The sequence below is a fragment of the Tachypleus tridentatus genome, chromosome 9, assembly GCF_004210375.1.
Source record: "Tachypleus tridentatus isolate NWPU-2018 chromosome 9, ASM421037v1, whole genome shotgun sequence".
Lineage (NCBI taxonomy): Eukaryota > Metazoa > Arthropoda > Merostomata > Xiphosura > Limulidae > Tachypleus > Tachypleus tridentatus.
The window spans coordinates 140578856-140600547 of record NC_134833.1 but is presented as its reverse complement, the minus strand read 5'-3'; the positions used below and the strand labels follow the sequence as shown (position 1 = coordinate 140600547).

At 35.7% G+C, this 21692-nt stretch overlaps 1 protein-coding gene across 1 annotated transcript in view; it reads left to right on the top strand.

Moving 5' to 3' along the window:
• Positions 1-1138: 1138 nt before the first annotated feature.
• The window catches only part of LOC143226523 (spectrin beta chain, non-erythrocytic 5-like), a 179633-nt gene continuing 159079 nt past the window's right edge, over positions 1139-21692 (top strand). Inside the window, 1 exon segment of the mRNA XM_076457571.1 lies at positions 1139-1357. The gene's annotated coding sequence lies outside the window, so the exon portion shown is untranslated.

The following is a 21692-nucleotide window of genomic DNA, read 5'->3' as shown; positions in this document are numbered from 1 at the left end:
GTTTTCATGTCAAATGGGTCTCCTGTTCTTTTAGCCCAAGTCACCAAAGCAAGTGATTCCATTCTCCTATGGTCAGGCGACTGCCGAATATGAACTCTGTTGAGCAAGTATGGTCTCTTCTTGACCTTTTTATTGTTTCTAAACAACCAACTTCAAGCTTCCCTCCAGAGTACAATCCCCTAAACATATATTTTAAATCTTGGGAAAACTATGTATAATTCTATTTATGACTTAAATTTCATGAAGGGCATATTAACTAAATATTAATTGTAAATTTGTAATTTTCGTTTCTTCTTTGTTTATTCAGTAAGATGACTTTATTGTTATTATTATTATTTTGGAATTGATGTCTGTTTACTTATTTTTAGTTTATGTGTTTGTATATATAAACTAAACTGCTTAACAGGTTAAAATTATGTTGTTTGCATGGATAGTTTATCAATTAAAACAATGGTTTCTATGATATGTATAGTTGCTATATATCAGAATAAGTATCGTGAATATTTGCTGTGACAAATTACATCTTTTAACATTTTCATATTAGCAAAAAACAAAAGCAAAAAATACTACCATATAAACTCCTAAGTTTGTTTGTTTGTTTGTTTTGGAATTTCGCACAAAGCTACTTGAGGGCTATCTGTGCTAGCCGTCCCTAATTTAGCAGTGTAAGACTAGAGGGAAGGCAGCTAGTCATCACCACCCACCGCCAACTCTTGGGCTACTCTTTTACCAACGAATAGTGGGATTGACCGTAACATTATAACGCCCCCACGGCTGGGAGGGCGAGCATGTTTGGCGCAACCCGCGACCCTCGGATTACGAATCGCACGCCTTACGCGCTTGGTCATGCCAGGCCGTAAACTCCTGAGACATGGAAGTTAAACTTTTCTTAAACGCTTTACAAGTATCTTTATTGAGAATATTTATTACAATTTCATAATTTAATTATTACTATTCAACAATAAAGTTGTTATTAAAATATTATTAGCTATTTTGGACATCATAAATGAATAACCATGTTAACAAATTATCATAAACGATTTACTTTATATATAATGTTTTGTTTTGTGAAAAACAAATAATCAAACTTAAATTATAAGAATATGATTGAGAAACTATGAGGGCGCCACATCTGCTTTACCTGCAGCAACTTTCCGCGCTAGTTAAACGTGTGTTCAAACCGGTGTTGTATGAACATGTTGAGGCAGGTGTGTATTTAAGTGGAATGTAGTACTTCGTGTAATATTTCTGAATTAAACACTGAGCACAAAATTAGGGCATAGATAACTGGCTACTGTAGAGAGTATCATCGGTGCAAACTTAAGAGGTAGAAACTTTCGTTCAAGTTAAGAATTTGGTGAGTTATTTCCTGATAGGCTTGTACAGATTGTTGACGGTTTCTTACTTGTTACTGAGACTTCTTTTTATTGTAATTTGTAACTTGGAGCTAATACTACCAACACCAGTAATTTTATTACTAATAATAGTCTTTTCTTTATTGGTAATGCTATGAATAAGTTTTACATCATATATGAGGTGTGTGTATGTATTTTTATTGTTTTACTGTAAGTGTAATGCTAATTTACTATAATCTTTGGTTATAAACGTCAGTTGTGCTGTATATTTGAAAAAAATAATTAGTCATCATCAATATAATATTTCTCCTCCTCTATAGCTAATTTTAATGCAAACTAATTGGTTTGTATGAAAGGCACAATTATTAGTTTTAACTCAAACAATTAAAATAAAATTTTGAGCTGCTGATTTAAACCAATACTGTGGTATTTTACGAACTTCATGAATCTTAACAAGTATAGATAAAGGCAGAGCTATGTTTATTTGTTGCTTGCAGCTATTGTTAGTTTGGTTTTGATTTTTCACTATTCATGCAGTTTGGACAGTTTTATCTTTTCTGTGATTCAAAGCTGTTTTTTTTTTTTTTTCTTTACTTGAAATAAAATATTTTGGACTTACAGACCTGGGTATCTCGATAAATGCTTTCTCGAATATTTTATGTGTATAACTTATCATTTTGTATTTCTAAATTATAATTTTTCACCATCATGGCTCATTTCGTCGTATTTATCAACCCAAGAGTTACTGACAATACCTTTGACTGTTTTTTCTTAATGTTGTATTCCATGGATTATTGTTTTTATCTATCTGTTTTTTATGGTGTTTACATTACTCAAAAGTAGAATGGACACTTTGATAATAAATATCTGAGACAAAATGAAATTATAACCCACCGAACTATGGAAAACAGTAACAATGATATTGGTGTGTTTGGTGTTTTCTTATAGCAAAGCCGCATCAGGCTATCTGCTGAGTCCACCGAGGGGAATCGAACCCCTGATTATAGCGTTATAAATCCGTAGACTTACCGCTGTACTAGCGGGGGACAACAATGATATTGAACAATAGAAAGTTTCAAGCAATCATAGGTATATAGGTGCTTGTAATATTCGACATTGGGACCCCTAGGTGTGGGAATTTTAGGTGTTTCGGTGTGGTATCAATCATAGCTTTGTATTCTGATTTTTCAGGACATCAACTGAGGATTCAAGGCACTAGCCCCGTGTACCATTGCCTAGAGACGCCTCTATCTGCAACTATAACTAAATACTACGCAGGCGTCAATGAGTCTGACCTTCCACAATTTAAGATAGATTTCACCAGCTAAGATTGTTTCTGGTTAATAAAAATTAAAATTTGGTTCGGAAACATATTTGCAGAGTTATGTACAACCGGGTACAACCACACACTAGCTTGGACGTACATATTTAAGTCCAGCAATATGCCATGACATTACGTATCACAATTGTACTTCTTACCTAACTGAAGTTATAGAATTATGATATAAAAGTTTTAGTGCAAGGAATATATTTAAACTGACAAAAAAAATTTGTGCCACTTTCTGTTTATTCACAAATATTAATGATTTTCTCATAAATATGTGATCTTTATTTCGAAAATATTTCGGTTCAACTTTCGTGTATATTTTAAAATTATGATTAGCTGAATACAATTCGTTTCGACACCGACCACTTCTATTTATCGTGCACATTAATAACACGTTAATTCCCCATATTTTAAGAAGAAAAATTGTATTTTATAGGGTAAAATGGAAAGAACTAAGATTTTAATAGATAAAATAAACTCGACATAGGTTAGTAAATGCACGAAATATTAGAAATTTCATATAGAAGGAAGTTTATTTTACTAAGCCTAATTTACTCACGTAGCATTATTAGTAAACCAATAGGGTCGCAGATACTTTTCAAGAAAAATAGGTCCACGACTCGGTTTCGCGTAATCTCTATTAAATCTACTTCTATACACCATATTACATTTTATTTCACCCCTGAGCTACGCGACATGACACCAAACTATTAACTAGTTTATATTATTGAAAAGAAAACATGTAGTCTGCGTCAATAAGTATTACACGATTCAACGAAGCATATATTTTAAAATTGTTCAGTGCTTAAACTTTGCTCAGGTTGTTGTTCCAAGAATAATAACATCCACGTATTTTTATAGATATGTACGTGTCTGTGTGAATATATGTTTGAATTAACTGTTATTTGCGCCAACAGAAGTAAAGACATTTAAAAGAAAAACAAGATTTCAACTAGAATGAAAACCTGAATCGTTTTCCGGAAAACAAGTTTAGTACTTAACACACACACAGCGTTTCTTCATACTCGTGGTTCCTGTAGAAGTTTTTATATAATGTTTGTTTCAAGTAAGTCAGTGGCCTTTTTGTTGCTTCAGATTTACCTTGAATTAGTTTAAAAGTGCGTTTAAACTATTTCAGAAATGCAATTGGAATTTTCAACCCGAATGGCACCCACCTTAAATGCCCGTCAACTAAACAGCGAGGTCAGGTTCTCTTAGTCCGACGGTTCAGGTGTTGTTGTTCTCAATTTTGAATTACTGAACACAAGAAAATATTTGTTTGTTTGAATTTTCGCGCAAAGCTGCATGATGGCTATCAAGCTAGCCGTCCCTAATTTAGCAGTGTGAGAGTAGAGGGAAGACGCCTAGTTATCACCACCCACCGTCCACTCTTGGCCTACTCTTTTACCAACGAATAATGGAATTGACCGTTACATTAAAACGCCCCAACGGTTGAAAGGTCGAGCTTATCCGGTGCGACGGGGATTCGAACTCGCGGTTCTCAGATTACGAGTCGAACGCCTTAACCACCTGGCCATGCCGGACCGACCACAATTAAAGCAGCTAGATTTAGCTTTGTCCAAATCTTTTTAATTTAATAACGGAATTGTGTGTCATCTTTATAACGCGACTTCAGTTGAAAGTATGGAGGGAAACATGTTTAGCGAAGTGACGTTTCCAACCCTAAACTCACCAATTCACTACCTAACTACCTTCCCTCTAGTCTTACACTGCTAAATTAGGGACGGCTAGCGCACATAGCCCTCGTGTATCTTTGCGCGAAATACAAAACAAACAGTATACGATTTTACTTAATTACCTTCCGCCCCACGCTATCTTACCAGTGGGCTTAAAACTGCAGACATTGAGGTTCGTAATCCTCAGTGGCTAGGCTCATACATATTCTGTCGTTTTTCAGTCAACAACAAACAAATTTACTTCTTTTGTGAGAGGTGGTATTTCTAGACCAGTGGTTCCCAACCAGGGGTGCGAGATAACATTTGTTTTGGCCACCTTCACCTTTATTCTTAAATAAATAATTACTGTGGGGGGTGCGAAAACATATTAAAATTTTTTAGGGGTGCGGGGCGTAACAAAGGTTGGGAACCACTGTTCTAGACGGTTAGTAACATCTAATTTAAATAAAACCGTTAAACACGTGAAGCCCTTTTATTTTTCATGACGTCATTGATTTGGCCGCAAGGTCTGTCAGTATGATATTGCACTATGTGAGCTCACATCCGTATTTGGAATATGTTTATTGACATTAATGAAACAAAGTATTAGTAGGTGGGCGTTTTGTTTGACATCCGATTCAACCCATCCCTAATATACAGGACTTTCCCATAGGAATGGAACGTCGAACTCGGCCAATCGTCAACAACAACAGGTTCGTTATATTACTGAATTTGTTGTTGAATTTCGTGCACAGGGGCTTGATGATTATCTTGACTGTTACTGAAGCGTGGTTGTTTATCTATTTATCAATTTTTTTTTTTATCCGTTTTCCTGTAGGAGAAAAACAGATAAGTTATTATGTATTCAGTCCAGTTGGTTTGTTTATTTCTCTTTTCTAGTAGTTTCAATACTTTTCATTTCTTTGCTTTTGTCAACTTCAAGCCAAGTGGCTTAGGTGCTCGACTCGCAATCTTATCGTCGCGGGTTCGAATCCCTGTCACACCAAATATGTTCGCCTTTTCAGCTGTGAAGGCGTTATAAAGTGGCTGCCAATCCCACTGTTCGTTGGTAAAAGAGTAGCTCAGGAGTTAATGGTGGGTGGTGATGACTAGTTGCCTTCCCTCTGGCCTTACACTGCTAAATTAGGGATGACTAGCGTAGATAGCTCTCGTGTAGCTTTGCGCGAAATTCAAGCCAAATCAGTCTATTGTATTCGTGATTTAAATATCTATATTTCACTATCTCTTCACATTTCTCTTTGCTTGTCTATATTATCATTTTTCTCGGCATAATTCAACCCTTCTGTTTTTTTCCTTTCCTGTTTCTCAACATATCTTTTCGGTTTGATTATATATTAGTTATAAATTGGAAAACGTGCCGAAACGGAAATAAATTGAACAAAAAATGTTGCGCTAATTGAAAATATCCCAGAATACAAGCTATGTGGGATTATAAAATATACCTTAGGTTTTGGAGGTGACTGAAGAAGTAGGACCCACATTGCGGTGGGGATACACCATCTATCAATCTTAATCTCCATTCACCAGTCTCACATAAGAAATAAGAGTAACAATGGATACAGAAATTAAGAGAGCGAGATGTGGATACTGAAGCCCACAACGTCCTACATCTATTATATGATACAACTAGTTTGTTTTCCTAATGTCTGGTTAGTTATCTGTTTAATTTTTTCAGTTCTTCTGTATTATTACTCGGGGGAGTTAATGTTTCAATATTGCAGGATCTGATACTCCTGTAATTTATTCATAATATATTTAGATGCTTATCTGTAATTTAAAGGGTTCAAGTTCTATCACCAACTAAAGAGCCACATTCAGGAATGTATATTTTGTGTCAATCTAATTATCCTCTGTAATGGCACGTATAAATTGATCACATGAGAAGTCTATAATTTTACATAAAACATCCGAGTAAGATAAAAGGACAAGCATCTCCAAATATTTCGTAAGTTCAGCCAAAGCCTCTTCTTTCCTCTGTATTCTGTTCTGGAACCTTGCTCTGGACACCTATCTGTTGATAAGACAGTTACCAATGCTTGATACTTGGTGTAACTCTCGGCAGGAAGGTTACTTAATGTAGTTTGACTGGTCCTTTTAAATAAGTAACAAGATGGATCATTTGTTGTTCATTTTTCCACTCATTCATTTTGGAAGCGATTTCGGATGGAGCCTGGTACAACTCCTATGGTATCTTACCACCATAAACCATTGTTGTTGTTGTTTCGATTGACAATGTTGATGTGGTCAGGTAACTTTTGGAACTTTATCTCGTAGTGATATGACTGGACTAGCCCAGAATAATCCTGCAGTAACAGATGTCAAAACAGTTGTAATAAGTCAAATAAGTTTTTCCATTCCGTATCTTTCAGTAGTGCGTGTTTTAGGTTGATTTAGAAAAAGGTGTGATCGGTTCTCTCTTTCCATTCAATATTTTATATTCCAGGTGTTTTATACTGACACTTGCATTGTTTTTCTGTACTTTTAAAATGTTGTAATTACAGCCTTCCAGTATTTCTTCAAACATGTTGCTGTAAACCTTCTCTTTATTCCATACAGTTTCGTGGGTCTTATCTTAAAATAGTTGTAATTCTTCTTTACTTTTTCTGTCTCTTTCTTCTCAATATTCATTTAACTGTTTCATTAAGTCGAACAAGTCTCTGATATCACGTCGTGAGGTCAACGTAAAAGTTGTAACTTACTCTGTTTTATTTTACTTTCACTAAAATATACTTTTCAAAAAAAGAAACGCAAAGGGCAAAATATGAAACAAATTGTTAAGTTTATTCCGGTAGTTCTGTATGACATGTGTGAAACTTTGCATATTCACTGCTGAACATCCAAAGTCTACAAAGGCGAAGTCCACGCTCACTAGTTGAAGTTTAACGTCACTCAACGTCAATAACGAGTATGCCCCCCGTGAGCATCAATAACTGCTTGGCATCTCCTGTCCATGGAAGCGATGAGATGACGAATCACATCCTGTGGAATGTCTGTCCACTCAGCCTGCAAAGCTGCTGCAAGCTAAGGTAGAGTCTGCGGTTGAGGTTGTCGCCGTCGCAGACGTCGGTCCAACTCGTCCCAAAGATGTTTGATGGGGTTTAAATCTAGTGATCTGGAGGGCCATGGAAGAACGTTAATGTTGTGGTGTCTCAAGAAGGCAGTGGTGAGTCGGGCTGTGTGAGGTCGGGCGTTGTCATGTTGAAAAACGTCGTTGACGTTCACCATGATAGGTTGCACATGGGGCCTAAGAATCTCGTCGACGGTTGCGTACGGTCTGATCGGAAATCCTACGCAGCCCTGGTATGGTTGAGGCAGTAGACGTCGCAGTGGTGGTCCAATTCCGAAGGTGACGTAATCGGATGCAGCGATCTTGTGCGGGCGTGGTCACACGAGGTTTGCCAGATCGTGGACGGTCACAAGTTGATCCATGTTGTTGGTGACGATTCCATAGCCTTGTAATGGTGCTTGGGTGGACATTCACAGCTCTGGCAACATCTGATCGAGATTGGCCTGCTTCCAAGCGACCAATGGCGTTGCTGCGTTGTGCTTCAGTCAGTCTTGGCGTAACTGTATTGCGTGTCGGTGGCTTAACACTGAGCTATGGAAACCGAGAACCCGTCACTTTTATAGGGATTTTGCACATATTGCACTTGCAGAACATGCAGATCTCTCAAACAAATTTATTGGACACGCATGCGTTTTGGCGAAAATCCGATGTTTTCCTCCGTTTTCAAAGTGCACAACTTTTATTGTCATTTTGGTCTGACAATCAGTGCCTTAACACGTGTAAAATCACATACTCTGAGCTTGTAACGTTGTTACATATATTTCTCTTTAAAATAACAAAAATATCCCTTTTGCGTTTCTTGTTTTGAAGAGTATAAATCCACTTCTGACATCAGTTGTTGTAACGTTATTCTTTCGTTGGGAACGTTTTTTTAAATTGTTTGGTGAAAATAATTCGAAGTCTGGTTCACGTAATAACACATTAGTCTATATTAGGGTACTTTAACTTACACACTGTTGTAACTTTACAAATGGCGCTCAAACGGAAATACCACGAATAAGCAAAAAGAAAATGAACTTATTTTGTAAAATTTATCGGTTAATCAAATATTGAAACTGATCCAAATACTTCAACGTAATAAAACTGTCTTATTTACTGCTAGCTGAAAGACAATGACACTGGTACTGAAAATGTTAATGTAGCCACGTATCTCGATAATTCCGAATTTACTATTGATATTTATGGGATGAAGCTCCGCTGGGGATACTCAAAGTACTCCACATGAGATAAGTTAATTATTTAAAAAAAATCGTCTATAAATTCATAATCTTATTGATGAAAAACTTTGCAGTATGATGACTAACATTGGTTCTACAGTTGAACTAGATTTTCAAATGAAAGTGGGAAACTGTTTCTGGTGGTGAAGAAAGAAACATTTTCGATGCAAGTAGCAGATGCACATGAGATTGGAAGCTATTCTTATTGTAAGAAGTTTCTCTATACCTCATGAAGTGACGTTGAAGAATAGTGTGTTTTAAGAAATGACTCCATGTGGATACAAAGACTAACTTTATACTCTATGACCAGGAAACTTCAATGTACTACAGGGCATTTATTACATCAGAAGATGAACTTCCATTGACAATAAAGACTGTGGTCATTGTGCCACCAATAAGTGAAATACTTTAACGAGGAAATGTAAGCAGTAAATTTTCAGCTAGTAACTTGTGCGTACTGGAATAAGATATTCCATTAGGTTTTGGCGAATTAGTAGTTGAAAGAGCTAACGTGAATATGATTAATAAATATGTTGAACATGATTTTGCTTAGGGATGACTTAAATTCAACTTGTGATAAAAGTTGCTATGATGTTGGTTCTGGATTTCATCAAGATGGCATGATGTGGTTGAATAGTTCTCGCCATTATAGAGGACAAACCCCAAAGTTGAATTGGTGTTCAGAAGGACCATACATTGCAAAAACAAATATTGTTGACACGGGATACAGAAATACAGGTGGTTGAAGACAAAAGTAATCGATCACACAGCCTGTAAAAGTATGTTAATGAGATAATGGCCAAGTGGGTAACTCCAGCAAAGAATCTGCAAATAAAAAGTTGACCTGCTGAGGAGTCGAGGGTTCGTATCGAGACCATTTCCAGAAAAGGATAGTGGATTCATCCATCATCTACCAGGAATAACTCTTAATCACAGGACAACCAGTGATGATAAGGAACAAGAGGCTCTCCCTATGGGCCTCCAAGGTGAAAACCACTAAAAAGACTTGGTAAATGTGACATTTTAATGTTTATTTTTGTATTAGTATTGTTCGAGAGACGTGATAATCCAGGAATGTGGCAATGTTGTGAGATACATTTTCACTTTTTAACTTCACAAAAATTTGGCAAATTAGGGGAATATCGAGAGATGTGTGTAGACTGTAAATATGATAATCAGTTTTTTTTTCTTTCCGAGAGCATTGAATCAGTGAGTTTTAGTCCAGTGAAATCAGTGTCAGTTATTACATGTATTCGCTTACTTGATCAGTTTTCTAATACGTTATTTTTGTTTGAGTGCCACTTGTAAGTCTTCTTAAACCTACAAGTTACAAAAGTACACGAGTTAAGGCTGCTTGTAGAAACGTTAAGGAAAATATAGAGTAATTTATTATAGTTAAGTAAAGCAAACTTCGAATTATTTATCCCAAATAATATAAAGGAACTCGCCCAACAAAAGAACAATATTTTTCTCATGGATTAATTTGTGTTTTTTTTTCTTTTTCTTTCTCAGTGTAATTTTTTGTGTTTACTTCGTTTTCGGAACCTGACACGGCCATGTGGCTAAGGCACTCGACTGAGGGTCGCGGGTTCGAATCCCCGTCACACCAAACATGCTTGCCCTTTCAGCCGTGGGAGCGTTATAATATGACGCTCAATCTCACTATTCGTTGGTAAAAGAATAGCCCAAGAGTTGGCGGTGGATAGTGATGACTAGCGGCCTTCCCTCTAGTCTTATACTGATAAATTAGGGACGGCTAGCGCAGATAGCTCTCGAGTAGTTTTGCGCGAAATTCAAAACTAACCAAACTACTACTTCACTGGGATCCGTTTTCTGTCTGTCTTTGTGCTTCCTTCTGATCGTCGTTAGAAGTTTTTATTAGCTAAATGTTTCGTTCGGTTAAGAAATTTGACATTTGTAATTATTAAACAGTTGGTCTTCTGTAGAATATCGAATAAAGAAGTCGATGAAATGCTATAACATTACTATCGTACCTAAATTAATTTAGGTTACTGTATGGTGACGTAACAATAATTATAAACACCACAGATGTTTATTATAGTTTCTATACATACGCACTTTTACACCTCTTTATTTTGGGTGTTTATCAGTATAACATTTGTCTTTGTTTTTCTTTTTATTCACACGTTTCTTACGAATTTTCAATATATTTGACTTTTCTGCTTGCAGTTGTAAAACGCTCTGTATTTTGGTAGTATATGACACAATATTAGTCCCTATTTAGCTTACGTTGATAAGAGTCCGGTAAGATGCTAACAAATACATTTAGTTTGTTTTATTTACTTGATTTTGTGGATAACTCCGTGTTGTTGTAGCTTTCATTTTATTGTTATTTTCCATGCTATTAATAAATCTGTTTAATCCAGCAAGTAACGCTATTGATAACGTTTTTTTATCTGTATGCCAAGTACTAAGGCTGATAAAGTGATTGGTAAATATCATCCTGAATAATGGCTAACTGGCAAGCTTATCGGATTAAATTAGAGTTTAAGACGTGGTGCTACCAAACACGTTTTTTCTTTTGTCGTTATAAGAGTGACAAATAATCCTGCTATTCGTTTAAGTTGGTTGGGTGTTCTTTGAATTTCGCGCAAAGCTACTCGAAGGCCATCCGCGCGAGCTGTTCTTAATTTAGCAGTGTAAAACAAGAAGGAAGACAGCCAATTCTTGGGCTACTCTTTTATCCACGATTGATCGAAACATAATAACGTCTACACGGCTGAAAGGGCGAGTATTCGTTTAAGAGTAACCGCTTGAGGCGGCTGGTGTTGGAGGCTAGTTGCCATTCCTATAGTCCACAGTATATATAATATAAAGGCTGCATATAATAAGGATGGATTACTTTAGAGCTTTTTCCTAAAGATTTTTTTTAACTGCACAATTATATTTTAACTCGTATTTTTTAAACACATGATGCCATATTGCACCTCGCACATACATAATTTCATATTTAGGCCTAGTAACAAATGGCCCAAAAAACAAAGTATATTCTAGTAACTACATTTATTTATTAACTGTGGAAAGGAATTTTATCATAAATATGTTTGTTTTAAAAGTTTGACCACTTGAACTGACTCGTATATACGAATTTGCAACGTCACAAGTATTTTACATGGATATAGTTTCGATGAACCACACATTAGGAAACTCCCTGTAATACACGTCGTTGAAACATAAGGATGATTGGAAGATTGTTCGTTCTACGAACTTGGTGTGTTATTTACTTTTAACCCAAGAGTGTAAACTGCCCTAAAGATTGTGGTTTGTACACCAGAAAAGGTTCATTCGAATCAAAACCGATTCTTTCGTATTCGTATTGCTGCTGTTTTTTTGTTTTTTTTTAAATCTACATGACAGCCTTTGAAGGCCCTTTGTAAATAAACGGGCTGCGAATGGCATTGACCTCTCGCCATTGTTAAGAGGACGTTGTCCTGCACGCGTCAACGACGCAAAATAGTTTTTCGAAATGTTATATATTACGAATTAAAAGTAATAAATCGAACCCAATCTATTTAATAAAAATGACGATTTCTTTTCGGAATAATTAAACCCAGCATTCCCTCATGTAAGGAAGAATTAATTTCCGTTAACTATTTTTTAAAAAATGACAATTTCTTGTCCAAAGTAATTACGGCTTTTAGACTTCATAGCTGTTTTAAATGCAACTACACGATTATTTTGTTGCAGTTTTGAAGGAAGAATGTTGCTTAAAGCGCGCCTTGTGTCACATGCTGTTTGGTACGTAATATCTCGTCACTGATCTGGCTGAGAGATAATTGGGGATTATCATTTTAGAGTGGGTGAAAAAATAAAATGACACTTCTTTGTTATTGTTTAAAAATCTAGAAGTTGTAGGTAATAGAATCTAGAATGGTACGTCTGAAACCTAGCACATGTTTTAAACCATAATTTGTACCCAAGGTTCAACGTCCTTGGACAGTGTTAGTGGTTTCATTCCTTCCTATTTAACTTAGGTTTAAACATAACAAAAACAGTGTGACCCACATTTACAAGGTAGGAACATACTGTTTTTGTGTAATGTAGCTATTAGATTCATACTTGTGTAAAATGTTTTATTTTGGGTTTAATGTAGCTGTCAGACTTGTGTAAAATGTTTTATTTTGGGCTAAATGTATCTGTCAGAGTCAGATTTATGTAAAATATATTTTACTTTTTTACAGGCGTTATTATAAAGTTTCTATTATTTAATTACTTGACGAACTTGTTCTGGAGACAAACGCGACGCAAACTCAACAAAATTTATCGGTGAAAAAAAAAAAGTAAGGTACCGGGTCTTGAACCCGTGGCTTCTGGCTGAAAAGGCTGTTACTGTACCATTAAGTTATTCAAGAAGAGTATATAAATTTATCGGTGCAACTATTGAGTGAACTTCGTAATCTGTAGGATTAATCTTGTGAAACGTTCATGCTGAACCCGTTTTTCGTCATCTCAGCTGGACTAGTGTCGGCTTCTTAACCATAACCTAAGTGCTTGGCCGTTTTGACGATTCATTTTTTTTTCGTACAAGTGTTTGACCGTTGACTTTCAGGTTTTTATATTCTTTTCTCCAGTGAACGGCAGCCTGGCGGTGCCAATGACATCTTTGTAATTTTTTCCTTCTTTTTTTGTACGTTTCAATAGCCGCTTTAACTACCTAGAGGTCAAGATTGGTCCAATGGTAGCGACATGTCTTTAGTTATAGGTGTCGGCCTCATCCCAGGTTCCTAATGTTCAAGTTTATTCTGGTCCAGGAACTTTGTTATCAGTAGTAATTCTTGGATCGATGATTTTCATTTTCATCAAATCGTCTCTTTGTTTTAATTTTACGGATTTAAACATCGAAAGCCAACGAAGATACTTAAAATCCGTAATGGAGTGGTTAAGAACATTGCGAAAGAAAGTTTTGGTGTGGTTTTTCTGTTATTGGACGTATTGACCCCGTTTTGTAAAGTAGAAATAGGATTACATGGATTAGAAGATATAATTATATCTATAATGTGTGTTGGTGTAATAAACTATCAAAAGTTGTAATTATTAAACACTATTTCTTTATCTGTAGTCATAAAGAATAAATTATGAACAGGATATTTGTTATGTTTCGAGACAGTTTTTGTGTGTGTGTGTGTATGTAAATAAGCCATCTTTACTATTTTGGGAAATATTGCTTGGAGTTTTAAATTATTTTACTTTTATAAACGACATTAGGCCCGGCATGGTCATGAATCGACCTTCCTTCACACCGCAGTAAAACACTAGAAAACTATTCAAGTTCAATCAATAGAAAAATCACCACCACAGATTAACATTAAAAACTTGAAAAACACTTCACCCGGGCACGATCAAATACCAAATATTCTCAAAAAAGGTTCCAGTCTTCTATTACAATATCTCACAAACATCATGAACATCTCACTAACAACTGGTTATTACCCCGACACGTGGAAAAAAATCCATTATCACCACGATACCAAAGAAACAAACAAACAGGACTAATCCTGACAACTTCCGACCCATAAGTCTTAAGTTGTCTTGGCAAACTGATGGCGAAAATCATTTTATCAAATCGACTCCTTCATTTCTGTGAAATAAATAACATCCTACCCGAATCTCAAAATGCTTCCAGGAAAAACAGACAAACGATAGATCACCTCACACGACTCACTGAATCAGTTTACAAAACATTTAACAACAATCAGGTAACCATAGGTGTATTTTTAGATGTTAAAAAAAGTGTTTAACTCATCGGAAAATAAATCACACTATTATTAAATGAATATCAAACTTCTTAACTGATAGAACAGCCCAAGTGTTTCAGTATAACTGCAGGAGTGCCCCAAGGATTTGTCCTGTCGCCACTTCTGTACATTATTTTTGTTAGTGATATACCTTTCCCCAGTTTAACATACACTCATAATTCGCAATACGCAGACGACATTGCTATCTGGAGTGCCTCAAGAAACCCAGTAATGGCCATGTCTCGCGTTCAAGAAACACTATATAATGTCACGAGTTGGAGCAACAGGTGGAGAGTAGTTTTAAATCCAACAAAAACGCAAGAAGTCACTTTTTATAGGAAATTGAAAAGACACAGAAAAACTTTGATAAAAGTAAACATCACACTTGGCAATACGCCTATTATCATGAGCAAGCATATCACATTCCTTGTCATCACTTTCGTTTCGACTCAAGATTAACATGGAAAAACATGTAAACAATGTTAACAACATACATCTATCCATCAAAAAAACGCAATTCATATTTAATGACCATATCTAGCAAACATTCAAACTGCTCACCAGAGACTATCATCCAAATATACAAGGTTTACATCCGTCCGTTAATAGAATATGGATGTCAAGTCACATATAATATGTCTAACAATAAACTACGGAAAATCCAAGTACAACAAAATAAAATACTATGAGCAGCATACAGCCTACCATCATACACACCTGTAAACTATATACACCAAATCAGTAACTTACCAACTCTTAGAAACAGGCTCACAGAAATGTCATATTAATATTATTTAAAAGCAGAACACAGAAGTCAACTAACTGTATCATTATGTAGATTATCCAGTGCACCTACAAAATACATTTCACCATATAAAATATTTCAACAATCACAAATCACTCAACAAAAAACATAATCACAGATAAGGTAAATTCATGTTTATATTTATCTCTCTCAGATTCGGGCACAGGACAGGTAAAACTTTCGGCGCCTGTCCTGTGAAAGTGGGTTTTCTCGGGGCACTCCCGTTTTCCCCACATCCAAATCTCAGGCATTGGATCTTTAGATCCCAGACAAGACTACTGTCCAGCCCTGAATCAGGTCGTTTTACGTTGATATTTACGTTGACGTCTGCTTGTCGGGCTCTGGCCTGGCTCACTTCTTCGGTGTCGCCTTTGTTTCGCTCTTTCTCACCCGACAATTTTATAATATCCCATTGCACTTCATACCTCAAACAAGTAAAAATTAAAAATTAAATACAGGCAAAGTTTTAAGTACAGTTAAATAACATCTCACGTGAGGGGACGCAGAGGAACCACAATGTTCCTTATCACCCCAGTAGGGGAGGGAATTCTTGAAACTTCTCTCTCTATAAACTAAACCCCTGCCAAGTTCGTTTGTGTTTATATGGTCAGGTAGTTAATGCACTCGACTCGTAATTCGAGGGTCGCGGGTTCGAATCCCTGTCACACCAAATATGCTCGCTCTTTCAACCGTGGGGGAACTATAATGTTGGTAAAATAGTAGCCCAAGAGTTGGGTGGTGATGATCAAGTGCTTTCCCTCTTCAAAACAAACCAAAACGACATTTATGATTGAATTTTACGTAATACTTTATGAATTTAATTTTTTCAACATTTTTTAGGTACTTTATTTATAGCATATTAAGTTAGAGAAAAAAGTTATTGTATTAATTGTGAGTTCTTAGACTGCAGGTTAGCTCTTCTGCTGTGAAACCGACTTATTAGTAATTATCTCCTTATTTTAAGACTTATATTAAATATAATTTTTATTTTTTTACTTCTTACACATGCGCACAAACGCAACACTGTGGTTATGTAAATTTGAGCCAAACATGCTGTTACTGATATGGCAAAGCGTAGTATTGGGTGTTAGCTGAAAAATCGTAATTTTAGTACACTGGTTCACATCAAGTCAAGCTAGATTCGTTGCTATAGTTCCCATAAAGTTAAACACGTAAATGTAACATTGATACTAAATGCATGTTGCTATATATATCCTGATGAAACAGGTTACACATTTAATTTGTTGCATAGCTGTTTAGGAACTGATGCTTGATATAACCACTGGTCATGGCCCGTACGTTACTACTGCATATGTTTGGATATAGCCATTAGTCAGGACTTATAAATATAAGTTGTAGTGTTGATGTTTAGTCAAAGCTTATTTTTATATATACAAGTTTGTGACAGTGGTTTAAATATTGCTAGAACCTACACATGTGACTGCTGCGGTACGCTTAACTCTACATACATTTAACTAAAACTTTGACTGTATTAATTACATGTATTTCAGTTACAAAACCTATGTTCTTGTATGTTAATATCTCAGTCAGAGGGGAATATATCAGTATATGTCTCTCATGTTTCTCAAAAACATATGGCCGCGTAACATTTAGCTTGATTTCTCAGAGATACTCAAATTCTTCAAACTATTTTTATTTGTGATGGTATATATTTAAAGTTATAGTAAAAACTTCTGCCAGCAATGGTATAATAACTTGGTTTACTGTCAGTGTATGATTTATACAATATGGTGTAATTTTATGCATTACTATGATTCGATACCCGTCAAATACACACTGATGTCCCCCCCAGTGGTACAGTGGTATGTCTGCGGACTTACACACTAAAAACCGGGTTTCGATACCCGTGGTGGGCAGAGCACAGATAGCCCATTGTGTAGCTTTGTGCTTAATTCTAAACAAACAAACACACTGATGTCCAAGGGAATTCTAAGTAGTTTTGATGTGTGTTCCATTTACTAAAAGGTAAATAAGTGAATGAATATGAGGACCGGGCCTGGTCTGGGGGTTATTGTATCTGGACTGTGAACCTGAAAGTTCTTGGTTCCTTGTGAAATAAATACATTTCGATTATGAGGCCGTTGTTGCTCTAAAAGTAACAGTCAAATCTCACTATTCGATCAGACAAGAATAGGTCAAGATTTGACGGTGGATGCGGTTGGTTAGCTACCTTCGCCATGTCTATAATTAGGAACTCGGGGATGACTATTCATAAATAACTCTTATGTAAGTTTGCGCGAAAAATTCTAAATAAACGAAAATTAATTTCAGTGCGGAAAATAGATAACTGTAACGATTTCATTAAGCGGTCGAGTGTGTTCTAATTCTTTAGGTATATTGAGAGTATTACATCTACAAATGGTTCAAGTCGGTTGAAGGTGCTCTTCTAGTGTGAGCATTGTATAAAGAGATAATTTAATGTGATCACATTTATGATATCTGTACAGTTTGCCTTTGAAAGACAAGGAATTCCCACCACTATCAAAAATGCTCATGAATTTCTTGGAAAGATGATAAATGTTTCATCAATGGTGGATCTGAAGGATTATGGAAGAAGTGTTAATGTGCCCATAGCATTGCACGTTGGACCAATGTCACAAGTTCCTTCTCATCTTTGGTGCGGGTAGATGCTTTGGTAAATCTCCGAATTTCGCAAGCTGAGTTCTAATCTGTGTGATATACCGTAAAATATTTTCTGTACTTAAAGCTGTGTGTATTATAAGAGTGACCTTCAGTTCTTTACTATAGACAGTTGTGTGCTGCTGACTGGATGCCTGTGGTCAGTAGTACAAAATTAGGACAGTCTTTGATATTCTTGGGACATTTAGTTGAGCAGTTTTGTGTTTTACTTGTATTTATGGTACAGCTACTACGTTACTGGTTAGAAAGCTAATGGTTTGTTTCAACAGGATTCACCTTGCCCCAAGGAGCATACTTTTCAAGAGTGGTTTTCAAAGTAACAGTATAAACATCTATGTAAGTGACTAGTTCCCAACTTGACAATTATCACTAATTGACCCATTCATTGTCTCGCACTAGAATAGGGCATAACTAACAGAATAGCAGGTGGTTTTAGAGGTAAAACGTATTAGAACTGTGAATCACTTAGAGATCAAGGTTTCCAAAACTTTCTGAACTTTTGACCAATCTGAGTAGATGGTCAATTTTCTAATATATTCTTCACTGGGAAAGGGTAAAAAATTTACTGCTTTGATGAATTTATTTAACGTTTGTTTTTAATTCCGCGCAAAGCTACACGAAGGCTATCTGCGCTAGTCGCCCCTAATTTAGCAATGTAAGACTAGAGGGAAGGTAGCTAGTCATCACCACCCACCGCCAACTCGTAGGCTACTCTTTTACCAACGAATAGTGGGATTGAGCGTCCATTATAACGCCCCCACGGCTGAAAGGGCGAGCATGTTTTGGTGTGACGGGAATTCGAACCCGCGACCTTCACATTACGAGTCGAGTGCCTTAACCACCTGGCCATGTCGGGTCACTATATAATGTCTAGTAGCACTCTTATTTGTTTGTTCAAAAGCATTTTAGGGTCATTCTTTTGTAAATAATTTTGAAGCAAAATTTTATTTTACTGTATCTTGTACGACGAACTCCAATGCCTATTGCGACCCACAACTTAGCGACTGCTTCAGCAGAAAACCCCTTTTCGAATACTTTTGACTGTACATTTTAAAACGTTTTCTTCGTTCTATAACCTACTTCCGAATGCGTATTAATATGTATACTTACGTTCAGGAAAATGTCATAAACCAGGGAAATAGATTGAAGTGTTTGAGATCCACTTTCGTTCGTAATCTAATCATTTGTTACTATATGCAATCTGACATTATAAAGATTCATTGTGCTTGCTACACAGGGAACGTTTCAAGATAATATTAATGGATTTTTTTTTTTTCACTCCGTTAAATAGTGGACTTTCACCTGAACTTATCGCGGTATGGAATGTTTTTGAACAATGATTTGAGGGATTTAGTTTCTTGCCAATGTCGTAACAAAGTGACTGACTAGTCGAGTATTATGAAATTCTCTTCAGTGTAGGCTAGCCATTGACGATTATTTTGTACGTTTTGTGATAACTGTGAAGATGCTAATACCAAACCAGTTAATATCCAGTTACATGTTGCATTTATCGTCTGTTGTCGTAGTAGAAATATAATTAAAATATGATACAAAAGTACAGACGAAGTTCTGCTATTTTGTTAAGCCTATTGTCGTGTTTCAGCGATTTATTGAAGTTTAATTGCATGTGGTTTATAAATCGAACCAATACATTTCAGGAATAAAACGAAAATACTGACGTTGAAAATTAATTGTTTTTTTTTAAAGTACCAACTTGTGTTGTGCAAATATTTAAAATAGAAAAAACACAAGATTTATATATGTCTTAAAAACAAAATATAAAGTGTTTGTTCATAGATATACGAAATTGATGTTTTAAAAACAAAAACGGTCTGCGTGTCTTGTCACGTTTGTTGAATATTACATTCATTGTTTTTTGTGACAGTAGCGTGTATACCTCTATATATATTAGATAAAGGTGGATTTACTCTCAGCTACACTTAAGAACGGAATACAGGTAGTTTTTGACGAGAGTACCATGGTTAAAAATTTTATTCTTTTATTTGCTGTTGATGGGAGTGTCTTGAATGTGTGTGTGTGTGTGTGTGTGTGTATCTATACAGGAAATTCGTTATGCACGACGTATAATTGAGACAAATTATGATTATTTTAGGCAATTCACCAGTAATAGAATTGCCTCTAACATATGAAAGCGCAGATAGCCCTCGTGTAGCTTTGCGCGAAATCCAAAAACCAATCTACATGAAGAAGAAGAAAATAATATATGCATCATTGCTAACCAAAAATACCCACGTAGAATACTGAGGTAACAGGGTTGCTCTTTCCTTTAGCAGCTAAAAATGTCAGAAACCTACATATTTGCCCGAAATAATTCTGTTCTGTAAGAGGTGCTGATAAAACATTTTTAATATATTTAGAAATAAATAAATGAATATTTCTATACAACATTATCAGTTTCAGGTTTTCATAAAATGAACTTGAGCTGATTTTGGACAAGCACATTTTAATTAGACCAGTTTTGGCGACCTCTTGAGTGATCTTAAGCAATTAAAGTTCGTTGGTTGACAGTTTCTGTATTCTTAATTACTTCTCGTTTGTTTTATCTTGAAACTGACGTTTTTTATTTATATTGTTGTTAAGCAGGTGTAAATTTAAATATAAATGTTTGAAGCATTTCGTATAATTTATAAAGTTATGATCATTTAACTAATGTTTCTGACATTTAAAGACCTGATACCACACATTTTATACACGCCTGTTTTGATGGGTTTGTCAATTACACTAGGAGAAGACAAACTTGTTGTTGTGTGTGTTATGAAGGTGATAACAAATGTTACCATTTTGAAGCTCCCTTCCCTATACAGAAATTCTAATTAAATGTGTGCTTATTTATTTGTTTATTGCTAACTATATTTTATTATTTTATGCATTAAATATGAGCAGAGGCGTAGCGCAGAATGTTTGCCCCCCTTGGAAATTTTTCCATTGGGTCTTCTTCATATCCGAACTTTTATCTTTTATAACCCTATGGTCCACTATTTTGTCTACCGTCTCCTCCCCCACCGTAGCGTCTGCTTGGAGGGGGAGAATTGTTACGTTTCTGAAATTACATAATATCACATGCGGATGGAAAAGATAAACTACAGAAGAATAGGGCTAGAATCCCTATGTTAGAATATAGTATACATTTAGTAAAAACTACTAATATTGGCAAATATCTTTAAAACCAATCACTAAGAGATATAATTGTAATTGTCTAATAAAATTATCTGTGTTATTTAGGGGTATGCGGTTTTAAAAATGTTCACTGGGTTTATTTCCATGAATACGAGAACCGATGAGTGGGTGTATATAAGCAGCCACATACCGTTAATTTAGACATATAACCCAAACATGGGTGTATATAAGCAGCCACATACCGTTAATTTAGACATATAACCCAAACATGGGTGTATATAAGCAGCCACATACCGTTAATTTAGACATATAACCCAAACATGGGTGTATATAAGCAGCCACATACCGTTAATTTAGACATATAACCCGAACATGGGTGTATATAAGCAGCCACATACCGTTAATTTAGACATATAACCCAAACATTCATTTACCATTTATGAGCCTTTCAGAAAGTTAACTAACTTACCCATAGATGTAACTTCCGTGCACTAATGTTATTGTTATGCTAAATTTTCTAGGTAAGAAAAAACACATACGACTAATCAGTTTTTTATCAATTTTCAGCGTGGGAGAAAATTATGTTGTAGGTGGATAAATACGCACAGAGAATAAAATCCCTCAGTAAGCAAGATATTAAATTATTATACAAATAAGTGTAGGAAAGTT